Source organism: Gossypium arboreum, chromosome 3 (assembly GCF_025698485.1).
Source record: "Gossypium arboreum isolate Shixiya-1 chromosome 3, ASM2569848v2, whole genome shotgun sequence".
Lineage (NCBI taxonomy): Eukaryota > Viridiplantae > Streptophyta > Magnoliopsida > Malvales > Malvaceae > Gossypium > Gossypium arboreum.
This window is the reverse complement of record NC_069072.1, coordinates 77,193,087-77,207,600: the sequence shown is the minus strand read 5'-3', so window position 1 is coordinate 77,207,600 and position 14,514 is coordinate 77,193,087.

The window sequence follows — 14,514 nt, the reverse complement described above, 5'->3', positions numbered from 1 at the left end:
AGAGCATACTGCAACTTCTTCCAGAATCGCGATGTGAATCTCAAAACTCTGTCTGACACAATAGATAATGGCACACCATGCAACCTCACGATATCGGAAAATGTATAACTCAGCTAACTTATCAAGTGAGTAATCAGATCGTACCGGAATAAAATGAGCTGATTTCGTCAATTGGTCAACTACAACCCAGATAGCATCTTCCTTTCTCAGAGATAGAGGCAAACTTGAAACAAAGTCCATTGTCACTTTATCCCACTTCCATTCCGGAATCATAATCGATTGTAACAAACCAGATGGCACCGGAATCATAAGAGATATATCTTTTCATTCCAGACCACTAGTAATGCTGTTTCAGATCATTATACATTTTCATACTACTCAGATGCACAGATAGCCGACTGTTATGAGATTCATTCAAAATCATCTGAATTAACTTTGGATTTATTGAAACATAAATTCTATCTCAGAATCATAGACAATCATCTTTATCAACTCTAAATATCAGACTCTAAATCATACTGAGCTCATTTAGCTAAAATCTCATTATCAATCTTCTAAGCTTCGATAATCTATTGTAAGAAAAAAAGTCTTGCTTTCAATTCGGCTAAAACCAAACCATCATTGGATAGAACCAAATAAGTATTCATCGTACGCAGAGCAAATAATGATTTTCGACTCAAAGTATCAACAACAACATTTGCCTTACCCGGATGATAATCTATCACAAGTTCATAGTTTTTTAGCAACTCAAGTCATCTTCTCTATCGTAGATTCAAATCTTTCTGAGTCATCAGATACTTCAAGCTCTTATGATTAGAATATATGTGACATTTCTCACCAAACAGATAGTGGCGCCAAATCTTTAAGGCAATACAATCGCGGCTTACTCAAGGTCGTGTGTTAGATAGTTCTCTTCGTGCGGCTTCAATTGTCTCGAAGCATAAGCAATGACTTTACCATCTTGCATCAAAACACATCCCAGACTGATCAACAAGGCATCACTGTAGATCACAAATTCTTTACCCGATTCAGGTTGTACCAATACTGGAGCTTCAATCAACAAAGTTTTTAACTGATCAAAGCTGTTCTGAAACTTTTCAGACCACTCAAACTTGTTAACAGAGTAGCTTGTTAATGGAGTAGCCCGTGTACCTTAGCCGTGGTCGAATCTGACCTGGGTCACACAGCTAGCCACATTCTCGTGTGCCTTGGCTGTGCTCGAGCCTGACTTACAATTGTAGGGTCTCCCGGGGACACACAGCTGTACAAGATAGCCGTGTGTCGCACACGACTGAGACACACGCCCGTGTCCCTGCCCGTGTAGACAAAAATAGGCCATTTGAATAGCCAACTTGCCACTCCAATTGGTTCAAACCTACAAGTACCAAACCAAGCATATTTACACAACAAATTCAGCCAATTTCTATACCAAACCATACAACATTCATGCCATAACATTATCAACCATTTACATTGTAATAGCCCTAATTTGACCCTAGTCGGAAAGTGGTTTCGGGACCACAAAATCGAGTCGTAAAAATAATTAACCGTCATATTCGATGCTTAATATATGTGAACGTGCATGTGTGAAAGTTTCATACTGTAATTTTGTTAATTGTATGTGAAATTATTAAATAGGACTTATGTGAGAAAATTTTGAAATGTGATAGATAAATTTATAAGTGGTTTATTAATGCATGTTTTAAAGAGTTTGGACTTGCATGTCAAATGTCCCTTTTTGTTTATAGTGGCCGGCCATGTTGATGTTTATGACAATATATATGTATTATTTATTAGTTTTAAGGCAACTAAATGGCTTTATAATTTTTATAATATTAATGAATAAAGAAATAAGTAAAAATTTGGGTAAAGAAAACAAAGCTTTATCTTTGTCTTCTTGGCCGAATTGAAAGAAGGAAATGGGGCAAAAACTGTGACAGCCCTAAAGTGACCCTAGTCGGAAAGCGGTTTCGGGACCGCTAAACCAAGTCACCAAATTATTTGAATATGATATCTATTGTCTAAAATATGTGATTATGAATGTGTGAAAGTTTTAAGCTTCGATTTAGTAAATTGCATGTGAAATTAGTCGATAGGACTTATGTGTGACACTTTTGAAATGTAATAGGTAAATCTATAAGGATCTATTAGTGCATGTAATCAAAGGGGTGGACTTGCATGTCAATTTCCCCCTTTTTATTTGCTAGTGGCCAGCCATGACAAAGGATGATGGGCAAAACATGTCATAAAACATGTTGTGACAATGGTGTATGTTAGGAAAAATAAAATAAGGAGTATGGGTAATAAAGAAATGAAAGAAAAAAAAAGAATGGTGTGAGTGTCCCCCCCCCCCCCCATTGCCGTGAGTTGAGGAAAGAAGAAGAAAAAAAGTGTCCATCATTTTCACTTCTTTTGGCTGAAAATTCTAAGGAAGAAAGAAAACAAGTTGTGTCCTTTGGTTCATCCTTGGCCGAATAGAGGAAAGAAAGGAAGAGGAGGAGCTTGAAACAATCGGCTATGGTGATTTGCTAGACTAAGGTATGTTTGATGTTGTCCATGAGATGCATGCATGTTTTAGTTGGTAGCTTGAGTTCTACCTAGCCCATGGTCTAAATCTTTCTAGGTGGTGGAAATGACACTCGGCCATGGATGCATCGTTCTTGCTTGGTGTTGATATCATTTACATGCTAAAAATGAAGCTTTGAAATGATGCATGTGAAGGTGGATTGATGACTCTTAAATCTTCTTTTAGCATTTTTTTGTTTTTGAGTGAGACATTAAGTTCTTTGTTTAACCATGACCAAAATCGAAATGGTATGGTGTTGTGATGCATTCGGCCATGGTAGGAAGTAGAAGAGAAATATGTTGTTGTTCACGTTATTGGATGAGAAATGGTAGTAAGGTGAAGTGCAAATGCTAGTGTTTGATTTACTAGTGTATATGTGTGTATTAGCCAAGTTTTGAACTTGAAAGAAAATGGTGTTTAGTCAATACAAGTGACCATACTTGTAGAATGTATTAAGTGTTGCAATCGGCCCCAACATAGACATGTATGTTCGGCCACATGAATGAGTATATGAGTTGATGTGTATGTTCGCCATAGGTAGCCTATTGATGGCTTTAGCTTGACTTAGAAAATTCGCTAAGCGGAATATTAGCAAATATGTTGAATTCGATTCGTGATTTCGTACATATGGGACTTTAATGTCTAATGTATATATGGGCTAATACCTTGAGCTTCTCTTTTGATGTCCGAATGAATTGTATTAAATTGCTTGATGTGATTAAAAATGCCTATGATCATTGTGTATTTGAGCTAAAAGGTGGCCATATGACCTATCAAACTCCTTGTCATATTCGGCCATAAGCTAGCAAAATGAGACTTTAATAAGTTAAATTTGTTTGAATTAGTTCAAGAGCTTAGAGGACCACAGTTGGATAAGGGAAAGGAAAAAGTGATCGAATAGCCGTTGAAGCCGTTCGACAACATCCGAGGTAAGTTCTTGAGTAATAGAACTTAGATTATGCTTTGATTAGATCATGTTTTAAGCAAATTAAAATCATGCTTTTGTGTGTGGCTATTGAGTAGAAATTGCAAGTGTGAAAAGTGCCTTGTGTTTGAGTTTTGCTAATGAAAATGAAATACGATTGTGTCATGATTTATTGATAAATGTGCATGGTTATTCGAATGATGTCCGGGCTAAGTCCCGAAGGCTTTGTGCTAAGTGACAATATCCGGACTAAGATCCGAAGGCATTTGTGCGAGTTACTAAATCCGGGTTAAGTCCCGAAGGCATTTGTGCGAGTTACTATAACCGGGCTATGTCCCGAAGGCATTTGAACGAGTAGCTATATCTGTTAAACTCGAAGGTACGTGATTCGGAATGAATGAACTTGCTGTAAAATTTCAGTTAATACGCTTGTGAAATCCCAACAATGAGGTATGTTTTGTATGTGCTTTGAATTAGTTTAGCCCTTACAAATAAGTATTCGCTCGTTGATAAATGAGCTCTAGGCCCTTGGCTAAGTTGATCTTTGTGTATGAATATAAGGGTTGGTAATGTGAAGTAAGTATGATATTGAGAATTTGTGCATATGAAATTATCTGTTTAGCTACATAAATGCTATACTTTGGTTGTGTCTAAATTCATGACTCAAACTTACTAAGCATTAAATGCTTACTCCGTTTCTTTGATTCTCTGTTTTATAGATTTTGGTTCTTCACTATCGGACTCGGGATTTTGAAGTCAAGTCGCCCACACTATCAAAGCTCCTTTCGGTATATTTTTGGTTGGACTTGAAATGGCATGTATAGGACTACCCTTTTTGTTGTTGGTCATGTACCCATGGATTTTGTGTAAATTTGGATAGCCATGCGAAAATGGCTATATATCGTTTTAGCATAGTACTATAATCGTTTTGTATGTTGATCACTAAGAGGTATGGAAATGTTTGGAAACGATTAGCCATTGGAATGGTTAATCATGATTATACTTTGTGCTATGTATGCAAAAAGGGCTAATTGAATCATGGAAACTATGAAATAGGTAAAGTCTACCTTAAAGGCAGATGCTGACAGCAGCAGCGATGTGCATGTGAAAAATCACTAAAAATAGTAGGAATGGAATTAAATAGTGAATAAATTATGTAAATGAACCTTGATGAATCTACTTTCATATGGAAGAAACGAAACAGTCATATGAGTTGTATGTTAAGAGATATTTAGGTTTTTGTGAAACAGGGCCAGAATGGTTTCTGGATTCCCTGTTCCGACTTTGGAAATTCATTATAAATTAACCAGAGATAATTAGGAGTCATTACATATATTTATAGATTCCTCTTTGAGTCTAGTTTCTATAGAAACAAACGGCATCAGTATTGAAGCCCTGTACAAGGAGATATCCAAGTCGCATTGCAGGAAGGGCAGTGTAGTCGAACCCTGTAACAGGGGAGACTTTAACTAATAAACTCTACTAATTGGCCCGACCAAAAATTTTAGAAAAAAATTTGTAGATGCATATATGAGTCTAGTTTCAGGAAAAAATCACGAAACTGATTTTCGAGTTGTGGAACTCAAGATATGATTTTTAAGGTGACAGTGACACAGTTAGCCAGCTGTCTGGAAATTTTTAAATGGACTGTGAAAATAAATATATTATGTCTGTTAGCACCTCGTGCTCGACTCCGGCCACGGTCTCGGGTACGGGGTGTTACCAAAACATTCGGTCACTTGAAGCTTGAAGAAGGTTAGTAAATTATGTTAGTTTTTGAAATTTTAAGCTTAGTTTAAGTTAATTAACTAGTTTCATATTTAGCCCATTTGAAAAGTTTGAAATTTGGATGTTGGTTTGAGCTTTCGGTTGTGGTTGTCAAGGGAGGAGATAAGATTTTGTTTGTCTTGAACAATCATTTGGTATATAAATGTTAAATGGGAGCAAATGCCGTTTGGGTGATTGAAATAAATAATTAGAGGTTTAGTTATCAAAAGGTTCGGCTATATATATGATTTTTAAGGTATAATTTTGAATAATATAAGTGATGTTATGCATAGGTTTCGGCTTGATATTATCTTTATAAGTATAATTAATTCATTTTGATAATAAAGTATGAGGTGATAGGTAAAATTATTATGGTGGCTTAGGTTTAATGACATTCGGCTATGGATTATAAGTGTTAGCTAATTCGGCATAAGAGTATAAGTGTTCATTTATTTGTATTTGAAGTCTTGAAAAATAGGTAGTGGTTAATTAAAGTGATGAAGGCTAAATCTTTAAGTTTGGTTAAATTAGGCATTCGACATTTCTTATGACATTAGATATAAGTGTATGAAAGGTTAATTTTAAGTAGTTGGTGCGTTAAAATGTTGATGATTTGGGTGCTACCTATGGTTGATTTAGGTATGGTCTTTGCATGAGTAAAAATATACTTATAGAGATGGTTATTATATTTTACTAAAGTATCACTATATGCATTTATATTAAGGAATATTCAGCTATGTTATATATATATATATATTGAAATGATTATAATGGATAATATGTAAGAGTAGTTTCGGTTTGTCAAATATGCGGTATGTGTATGGCAAATTGTATAACTATGATGCATTGAAGTTACCCTATATGATCGAGTAGATAATTAGATTACTAGTAGTATATATATATATATATGTAATATTTTTATTCATGGTAACTTGGCATGTGGATTGGGTATATGTTAGTCAATATATGCATTGGAGGTGATGTGTTAAAATAATTAGGTATACGATTTGGTTTCATTATTGAGTATAAGGGTTAAGTGCTTTAAATTGCCTTTGATGTTCGAAATGATTAAACAAATTTATTGGTTTAAATTAAGCTCAAGAGCAAAGAGGAGCTAGATCCGATAAGGGAAAGGAGAAAGCAGTCGAATAGCCTATTCACAACTATTCAAAATTTTCCGAGGTAAGTCTTTGAGTAATGGAACTTAGCTTATGATTTGATAAAATCATGATATATAAGCATAATATATAAATTGTGACCTAATGTATCTACTTGAATTAAGTAGTGAGATAAGTAATTTGTATATATGACTTGTATCCGAGTGGTTATAGAAATCATGTTGGATAGTGAAACGAAATCGGGTTCTTTGCATGTGACTATTGAGCCGAAAGTGAAATTATTGATAAGCATGTTGTGCTTGAGTTCTAGTAAGGTAAATGAAATGCTAATGTATTATGATATATATATATATATGTGTGTGTGTGTGTGTGTGAACGATAATTGAGGATTTTAACCGGGCTAAGACCCGCAAGCCTTGTGTGAGATATATATCCGAGCTAATTCCCAAAGGCATTCGTGCTGGTGTTATATCCGGGCTAAGTCCCGAAGGCATTCGTGCTGGTATTATATCCGGGCTAAGTCCCGAAGGCATTCGTGCTGGTGTTATATCCGGCTAAGTCCCGAAGGCATTCGTCTTGGTGTTATACTCGGGCTAAGTCCCGAAGGCATTCGTCTTTGGTGTTATATCCGGCTAAGTCCCGAAGGCTTTGTCTTGGTATTACATCCGGCTTAAAGTCCCGCATGCTTTGTGGTGGTGATTGGATTTGGGTTTTAAACCTAGCAGACTTAATGCCGATGATTGGAGTAAGATTTTGATTTCGAATGTTCGTAGTAAACTACCATTGAATATGTTCAATACATTAAGTTGGTCAGGTATGTATTATATACTTTTATATGTTAGATTGATCGGAATTGAATCATGAATGCGAAATGAGAAGTATATGTGAAAATCTCATATGTGTATGTGTGTATTCGGTTATGGTGAAAGGTTATATGAGATTGATTTGGTGATATACATGTTAAATAATATGAATGCAAAGAATGGGTAATAAATCTGCTTGAGACAGCAGCAGTAACGTGATTTCAAAAATTCACCATAAATTGTGGAAGTTGAGTTAGAGGCTGAATAAATTATGTTATGAAATCTTAATGAGTCTAGTTTCTTACAAAAGAAACTGTGTAAGCAAAAGAATTGCCAATAATGAGATAATTGAAGTGGCGTGGAATGGAGTCAAAATGACTTCGAGGTCCCCTGTTCTGTTTTCAGAAAATCATTATAAATGGTACAAAAATGGTTATAAGATAAAATTTATATTCTTAGACTCCTTAATGAGTCTAGTTTCAAATGAAATAAATGATAACATATTTCAAATTCTGTATAATGAGAAAATTGATTCGTAGTGAAGAGTGGTTAGAATAGTCAAACAGTGAAACAGGGGAAATTTCAATAAAAATCTGGTATTGATTCGTCAAACCAAAAATTCTGAAAATTTTATATATGGAAGATATATGAGTCTATTTTCAGGAAAAATTTACAGCACTTGATTTGGAGTTTCTTATCTCCAGTTATAAATAATTTAGTGATTGTTGCTCAGGAAGACAGTTTGTAGTAAATTTGTGATTTTGTTGCAAACATGGTTAAAACTTGTTAATGAGATGCTTTTCGAGTTCTTACGATCTTATTTGTGATTTAAATATTTGGTTTTAATTGAGTTCAGATTCAAGTGAGGTGAATTTGCTAAATATGCATTACGTTCATGGATACTTGGCCAAAGTGGCAATTATCTAGGAATGATTTCTTGAAAATTTGAAATAATCGATCTATAAGTAAATTAATTGTTTGCATTGCTTAAAACTTACTAAGCATTGAAGCTTACTCCGTGTTCTCTTTTCCATTTCTTATAGGTTTATACTTTATCTCGAGTTGGAAGGGCCAGAGATATCATCACACTATCGAGTCATTATGTGAGTTGAGAAGATTGTATATCATCATGGTTTAAGGCATGTATAGGATAGACTATAGGTAGAATGATATTTCGACTTTGTATACATTATAGCCATGCGAAGATGGCTTGCTCATTTTGTTTAAGAAGCCTTATAATTGAACTAATGTGGTGAAATGTTTTAGTTATAACTTGACAGTAGTTAATTTGTTATTAGATATTCGGTTATGTTTTGATAGTGAGTCATTTTGGAAATTTATAAGAGCTCTTATGGAAAATCAATGAGACATGTTTGCATTGTTGATTATTTATGTCTGATAAGTATCTTTGACCTTATAGAAGTTTTGTTCAGTCAAATAATACCTCTTAACCTTATTCCGGCAACGGATACGGGTTTGGAGTGTTACATACATGCTTATAAACTCAACTCAATTGTGCCAAAACATAAGATCAAATCATATCAAAACGTATGATCTCATAATCTCTAAACTCATGATCGAATCTCATACCAAAACTTACCAAACTTACCCTTTCTCTTAGCCATTCATGAACACATCAAATAGATCATTTTACATCACATTACATATACCAAAATCAAAACATAAACACAACCATATCAAACCATATCACATGGCTAAATATAAACATTACAAAACCTATCTAAAGTACTTCTAGCCTATACATGCTATACTTTACCATATACATTTTCAAAAGGTACCAAAATGAGATTCGATAGTGTGGTAACAATCCCCGAGCTCAAAGTAATTTCGATACCTATAAAACAATGCAAACATACACAGAGTAAGCTTTCAAAAGCTTAGTAAAATCGTACCAAAAATCATCAACAGTTTATAAAATATAAAACATCAACACATCAATACTTATTAATTATCAATTCATCTATCAATTTTATGCCAATACAATTCGTATGTTTATACCAATTCAGTGAATTTCATATGCATAACATCATCTATCACATAGGTATCATACATACCTGAACTTTCCTGTATTTATTCATTTTCATTCTCACCTTTCGTTCGAATATTTTAAGACTTTCTAAAGATTATTCATGCTTTAACATCCGCACACTTAGTGCTTTAAGGATTATCCAAAACTAGAACAATTCCTCAAACTTAGTGCCATCTCAATTAACCGAAGCTATCTCGGTATCGCACACTTAGTGCCTCATATAGGCAAAGCTATTTTGAATCGCACACTTATTGCCAAATACAATTGATTTATCATCGTATTCAACCATAATCAATTATATATACAATCTATTTATAGTCCAAGCATTAAAAAAAATATTTGTAACAACATGTTTTACGTACGAACTTACCTCGTACCTAGAATTATCGACTCGGATTGTCTACTCTATAACCTTCGACTTCCCTCGGTCTAAATCTGAATTCCTTTTTTCTTGATCTATATGTATTCAAAATTAACCCTTTTATTCACCAAATAATTCAAATCAATCCATAAACATTCATTTAAGGCATTTCACAATTTAACCCTCACATTTTCATATTTTGACACTTTAGTCCCTAATTCACAAAATCACAAAATACACATAATTTGCATATACTCATGCTTGGCCAAATATTCATAGCACTCATACAAGTCCACACATTTCATTTATTTCACATTTTAGTCCCTCAATTTGCAAATTTCACAATTTAGCCTATTTTACTCAAAATCACTTTACAAAACATGTATATCAAGCACTAAGCTTTCATAATTCATCTTTTAATATCACAAAAGTCATGAATTCATCAATGGCATAGCATCAAATCTTTAACAATTTGATGAATTTAAGCATGGGCTAGCTAAAACACTTAACAACGATCACAAAAACGTAGAAATCATCAAAAACAGAGTAAAACTCATACCTTAATCAAGTTCTTCAATGGCCGAATGTTAAAACACAAAACCTAGCTTTTCTTTCTTCAATTTCGGTATGAACAAGATGATAATGGCCATTTTCATGCTTTTGTTTTAATTAGACAAACATTAATTAGCCATTTGCAATTTTAACCTTTTATTTTCATTAGAATTCCACTAACTCATTACTAAATATGTCCATGCATTAATTCAATGGTTTAATTGCATCTTAAAGACCTCACATTTAGCAAGACAAATCAATTAGACACTTAATCAAATAGAAGGCCACTTTTTATTATACGTGATTAGGTCCTTTTATCAAATTGAGCATACAAACAATCGAATTTTCATACGAAACATACACACATGTTAATTCATATATCATAAGCACAAAAATAGTATTTAAATATTTTTCTAACTCAGATTTGTGGTCCCGAAACCACTATTCTGACTAGGGTCTAAACCGGACTGTTACATTTTGTGAAGGATTTCTCCACTATTGCCACCCCATTAACTGAGGTTATAAAAATAACAGTGTGTTTCAAGTAAGGTGAAGTTTAAGAAAAGGCTTTTTAAGCCTTAAAGAATAAGTTATTTTCTGCTCCAATTCTTAAACTACCTGATTTTTCTAATACTTTTGAACTTGAATGTGATGCTTTAGGTATTGGAATTGGTGCCTTGTTGATGCAAGATAAAAGGCCAATAGTATATTTTAGTGAAAAACTAAATGGGGTGCAATTAAACTACTCAACTTACGATAAAAGGTTATTGGCATTGGTGCGAGCTCTCCAAGTGTAGCAACATTACTTGATGCCCAATAAGTTCGTTATACATACGGATCATGAGTCCCTTAAATGGCTAAAGAGATAAGGTAAGTTGATCAAAAGATACACTGTAACACCCCGTACCCGAGACCCTTTTCGGAGTCGAACACGAGGTGCTAACAGACTTAATTCATTTATTTGCACAGTCCATTTTAAAATTTCCAGACAAGCTGGCTAACTGCATCACTGTCACCTTAAAAATCATATCTCGAGTTTAAAAACTCAAAAACCAGTTCCATAAATATTTCCTGAAACTAGACTCATATGTCCATCTACAAATTTTTTTCTAGAATTTTTGGTCAATCCAATTAGTACAGTTTATTAGTTAAAGTCTCCCCTGTTTCAGGGTTCGACTACTCTGACCTTCATGCATTACGACTTAGATATCTCCCTGTACAGGGCTTCAATACTTATTCCGTTTGTTTCTAAAGAAACTAGACTCGAAAAGGAATCTGTACATATAGGGAATGACTTCTAATTATCTCTGGTTGATTTATAGTGAATTTCCAAAGTCGGAACAGGGGATCCAGAAATTGCTCTGGCCCTGTTTCACGAAAACTTAAACATCTCATAAAATACGGCTCATATGATCGTTTCGTTACTTTCCTATGAAAATAAATTCATCAAGGTTCGATTACATAATTTATTCACTATTTAATTCCATTCCTACTATTTTAGTGATTTTCAAATCACACCACTGCTCTTGTCAAGATCTATTTTTAAGGTAAACTTTACCTATTTCATGGTTTTCCATGAATCAACTAGAATTTGTCATACATAGCACCAAACTGATCATGATTAACCATTCCAATGGCTAATCGTTACCGAACATTTCCATACCTCTCAATGAACAACATACAAAACGATTATAATGCTATGCTCAAAGTATATATAAGCCATTTTCGCATGGCTATCCAAATATATACATTACCAAAAGTACATGACTAACAACAAAGGGCGTCCTATACATGCCATTTTCAAAGTTCAACTAAAAGAGTACCAAAAGGGCTTTGATAGTGTGGACGACTTGACTTTGACACTCCGAGTCCGATGGTGACGAACAAAATCTATAAAATGAAAAATCAAAGCAACGGAATAAGCATTTAATGCTTAGTAAGTTTGAGTAATGAAATTATGCACATCCAAGTATAGCATTCATATGACTAAACGAATAATTTCATATACACATATTCTCAAAATCATACTTACTTCACGTTTCCAACCCTTATATTCATATATATGGGATCAACTTAACTAAAGGCCGGAAGCTTGTTAATGGATTGAGCGAATACTATTTAAAGGGAATCATCTATTCCAACGCATATACGAAACATACCTCATCGTTTGGATTTTACGAGCGTATTAATTGAAATTATTACAGCGAGATCGCTCATTCTCAAACCAAGTACCTTCGAGATTTAGCCGGATATCGCAACTCGCACAAATGCCTTCGGGACTTAACCCGGATATAGTAACTCGCACACATGCCTTCGGGTCTTAGCCCGGAAATAGTCACTAGCACAAATGCCTTCGGGACTTAGCCCGGGTATAGCAACTACTCGCACAAATGCCTTCGAGACTTAGCCCGGATATCATCCGAATAATCATGTACATATGTCCACAAATCATAACACATTTTTATTTCGTTTTCATTACTAGAACTCAGACACAAGGCACTTATCTACCACTACCATTTTCGACTCAATAGCCACATACAAAGAGCATGGTTTTGATTCGCTATATAACATGATCTAAACGAATCATGATCTAAGTTCCATTACTCGAAAACTTACCTCGGATATTTTTGAACAGTTGCGGGTAGGCTATTCGATCGCTTTCTCCTTTCCCTTATCTGGTCTAGTTCCTCTTTGCTCTTGGGCTTAATTTAAACAAATGAATTTGTTTAATCATTTCGAATATTAAAAGCTTCTTTAAAGCATTTAACCCTTATACTCAATAATGAAACCAAACCATATACATAATTATTTTATCACATCACCTTAAGCACACATATCAACTATCATACATCCATTTCGCAGGCCAAGTTACAAATAAAAAAAAATTGCATACACACCAAAAATTTAATTACCCATTTCGACCTTAGAGGGTAACTTCAATGCAAATTGTATATACAATTTGCCATACACGTACCACATTTTTAACAAGCCGAAATTACTCCTACATGTTATCCATTATAATTATTTCATAGATATAAAACATAGCTGAAATATCTTTAGCCTAAATACGTATAATAATACCCAAGTCCTCAGCTATTTTAACGAATACGACACAAAAGATTAACTGAAACTCCATTCAATTTTAAGGTATTAACCCTACTAAACTCTTATCATGACCATACCTAATCGAATTCAAGTAGAGGATTAATTACAGCCATGTACACCAATATATAATTATAACATGTTTTAATATCTTATATATCACATTCGGCCCCAACCACACAACTTAACTTTTATATACAAATTCTATCTCATGATCAATTGTAGCAATTTACACATAGGTTACATATTTGTCAAACCATGACCGATTATGTATATAAATTAAATATTTCACATAACGCATAACTCAATGACCAAAATTTATATAACCCTAAATGTCTAAATATGAATATCCTCAATTCTCTTATAACTTAACCTTTTTCTCCTTTTATCCTAATATCCATTAGCATTTAGTTCATCAAACCAACATTTAATCCTATTTCCTTTAACACAATTGTATTCGCAATGACCACATCATTTAACCAACTAAAATAATAAACCACAACATTTAAATTCATCTTATTCTTCTCCCATTTGACCGAATGAATATTTATCAAATGCAACTCAACTAACAACAACATTTTTCTTTCTAAAATGTATATACACTCATCTGCCACTTTCAATTTGTACTTTTCAACCATGAATTCTACTTATTCAAACATCATTTAAGCTACTTAACAAGTAATTAACATCCCAAAAAAAACTTATCAAAATGACACCAATTTAGCACTTGCCGAATGGATATTTATCTATTGACTCATGAAATTAAACCATGGGTTAAATAAGCTATGTACTTATCAATTTAATCTCATAGTCAATTAAAAAGAAAAATCACAATGCATACTTTAAACTAGGATAGCCATGGCCGAATACCTTGGTTTTTCCTCTTCAAAATTCCCTTTCCCCATTTAGGCAACCAAGAAGAAAGATGAGCATGTATACTTTTTTTTTTTATTGTTTTACTAATCACTTTATTTTAAAATAAAAATAAAGCCATCCCTTATTATAATTCCAAAACAAAACATATATCTTACATCAAACATCATTTATGGCCGGCCACTAAGGAAAATTTGGTGCATTTGACATGCAAATCCCTCATTTCATCACTTCATGCATTATTTAGTACTTTAAAATTTACCTATCACACTTTCAATTTTTATCACATGAGTCCTATCTTAAAAATTTCACATACAATTAACCAAATCAAAGCATGAAACTTTCACACATGATTTACACATATAATAAACACAGAATTTAATAGTTAATTATTTTT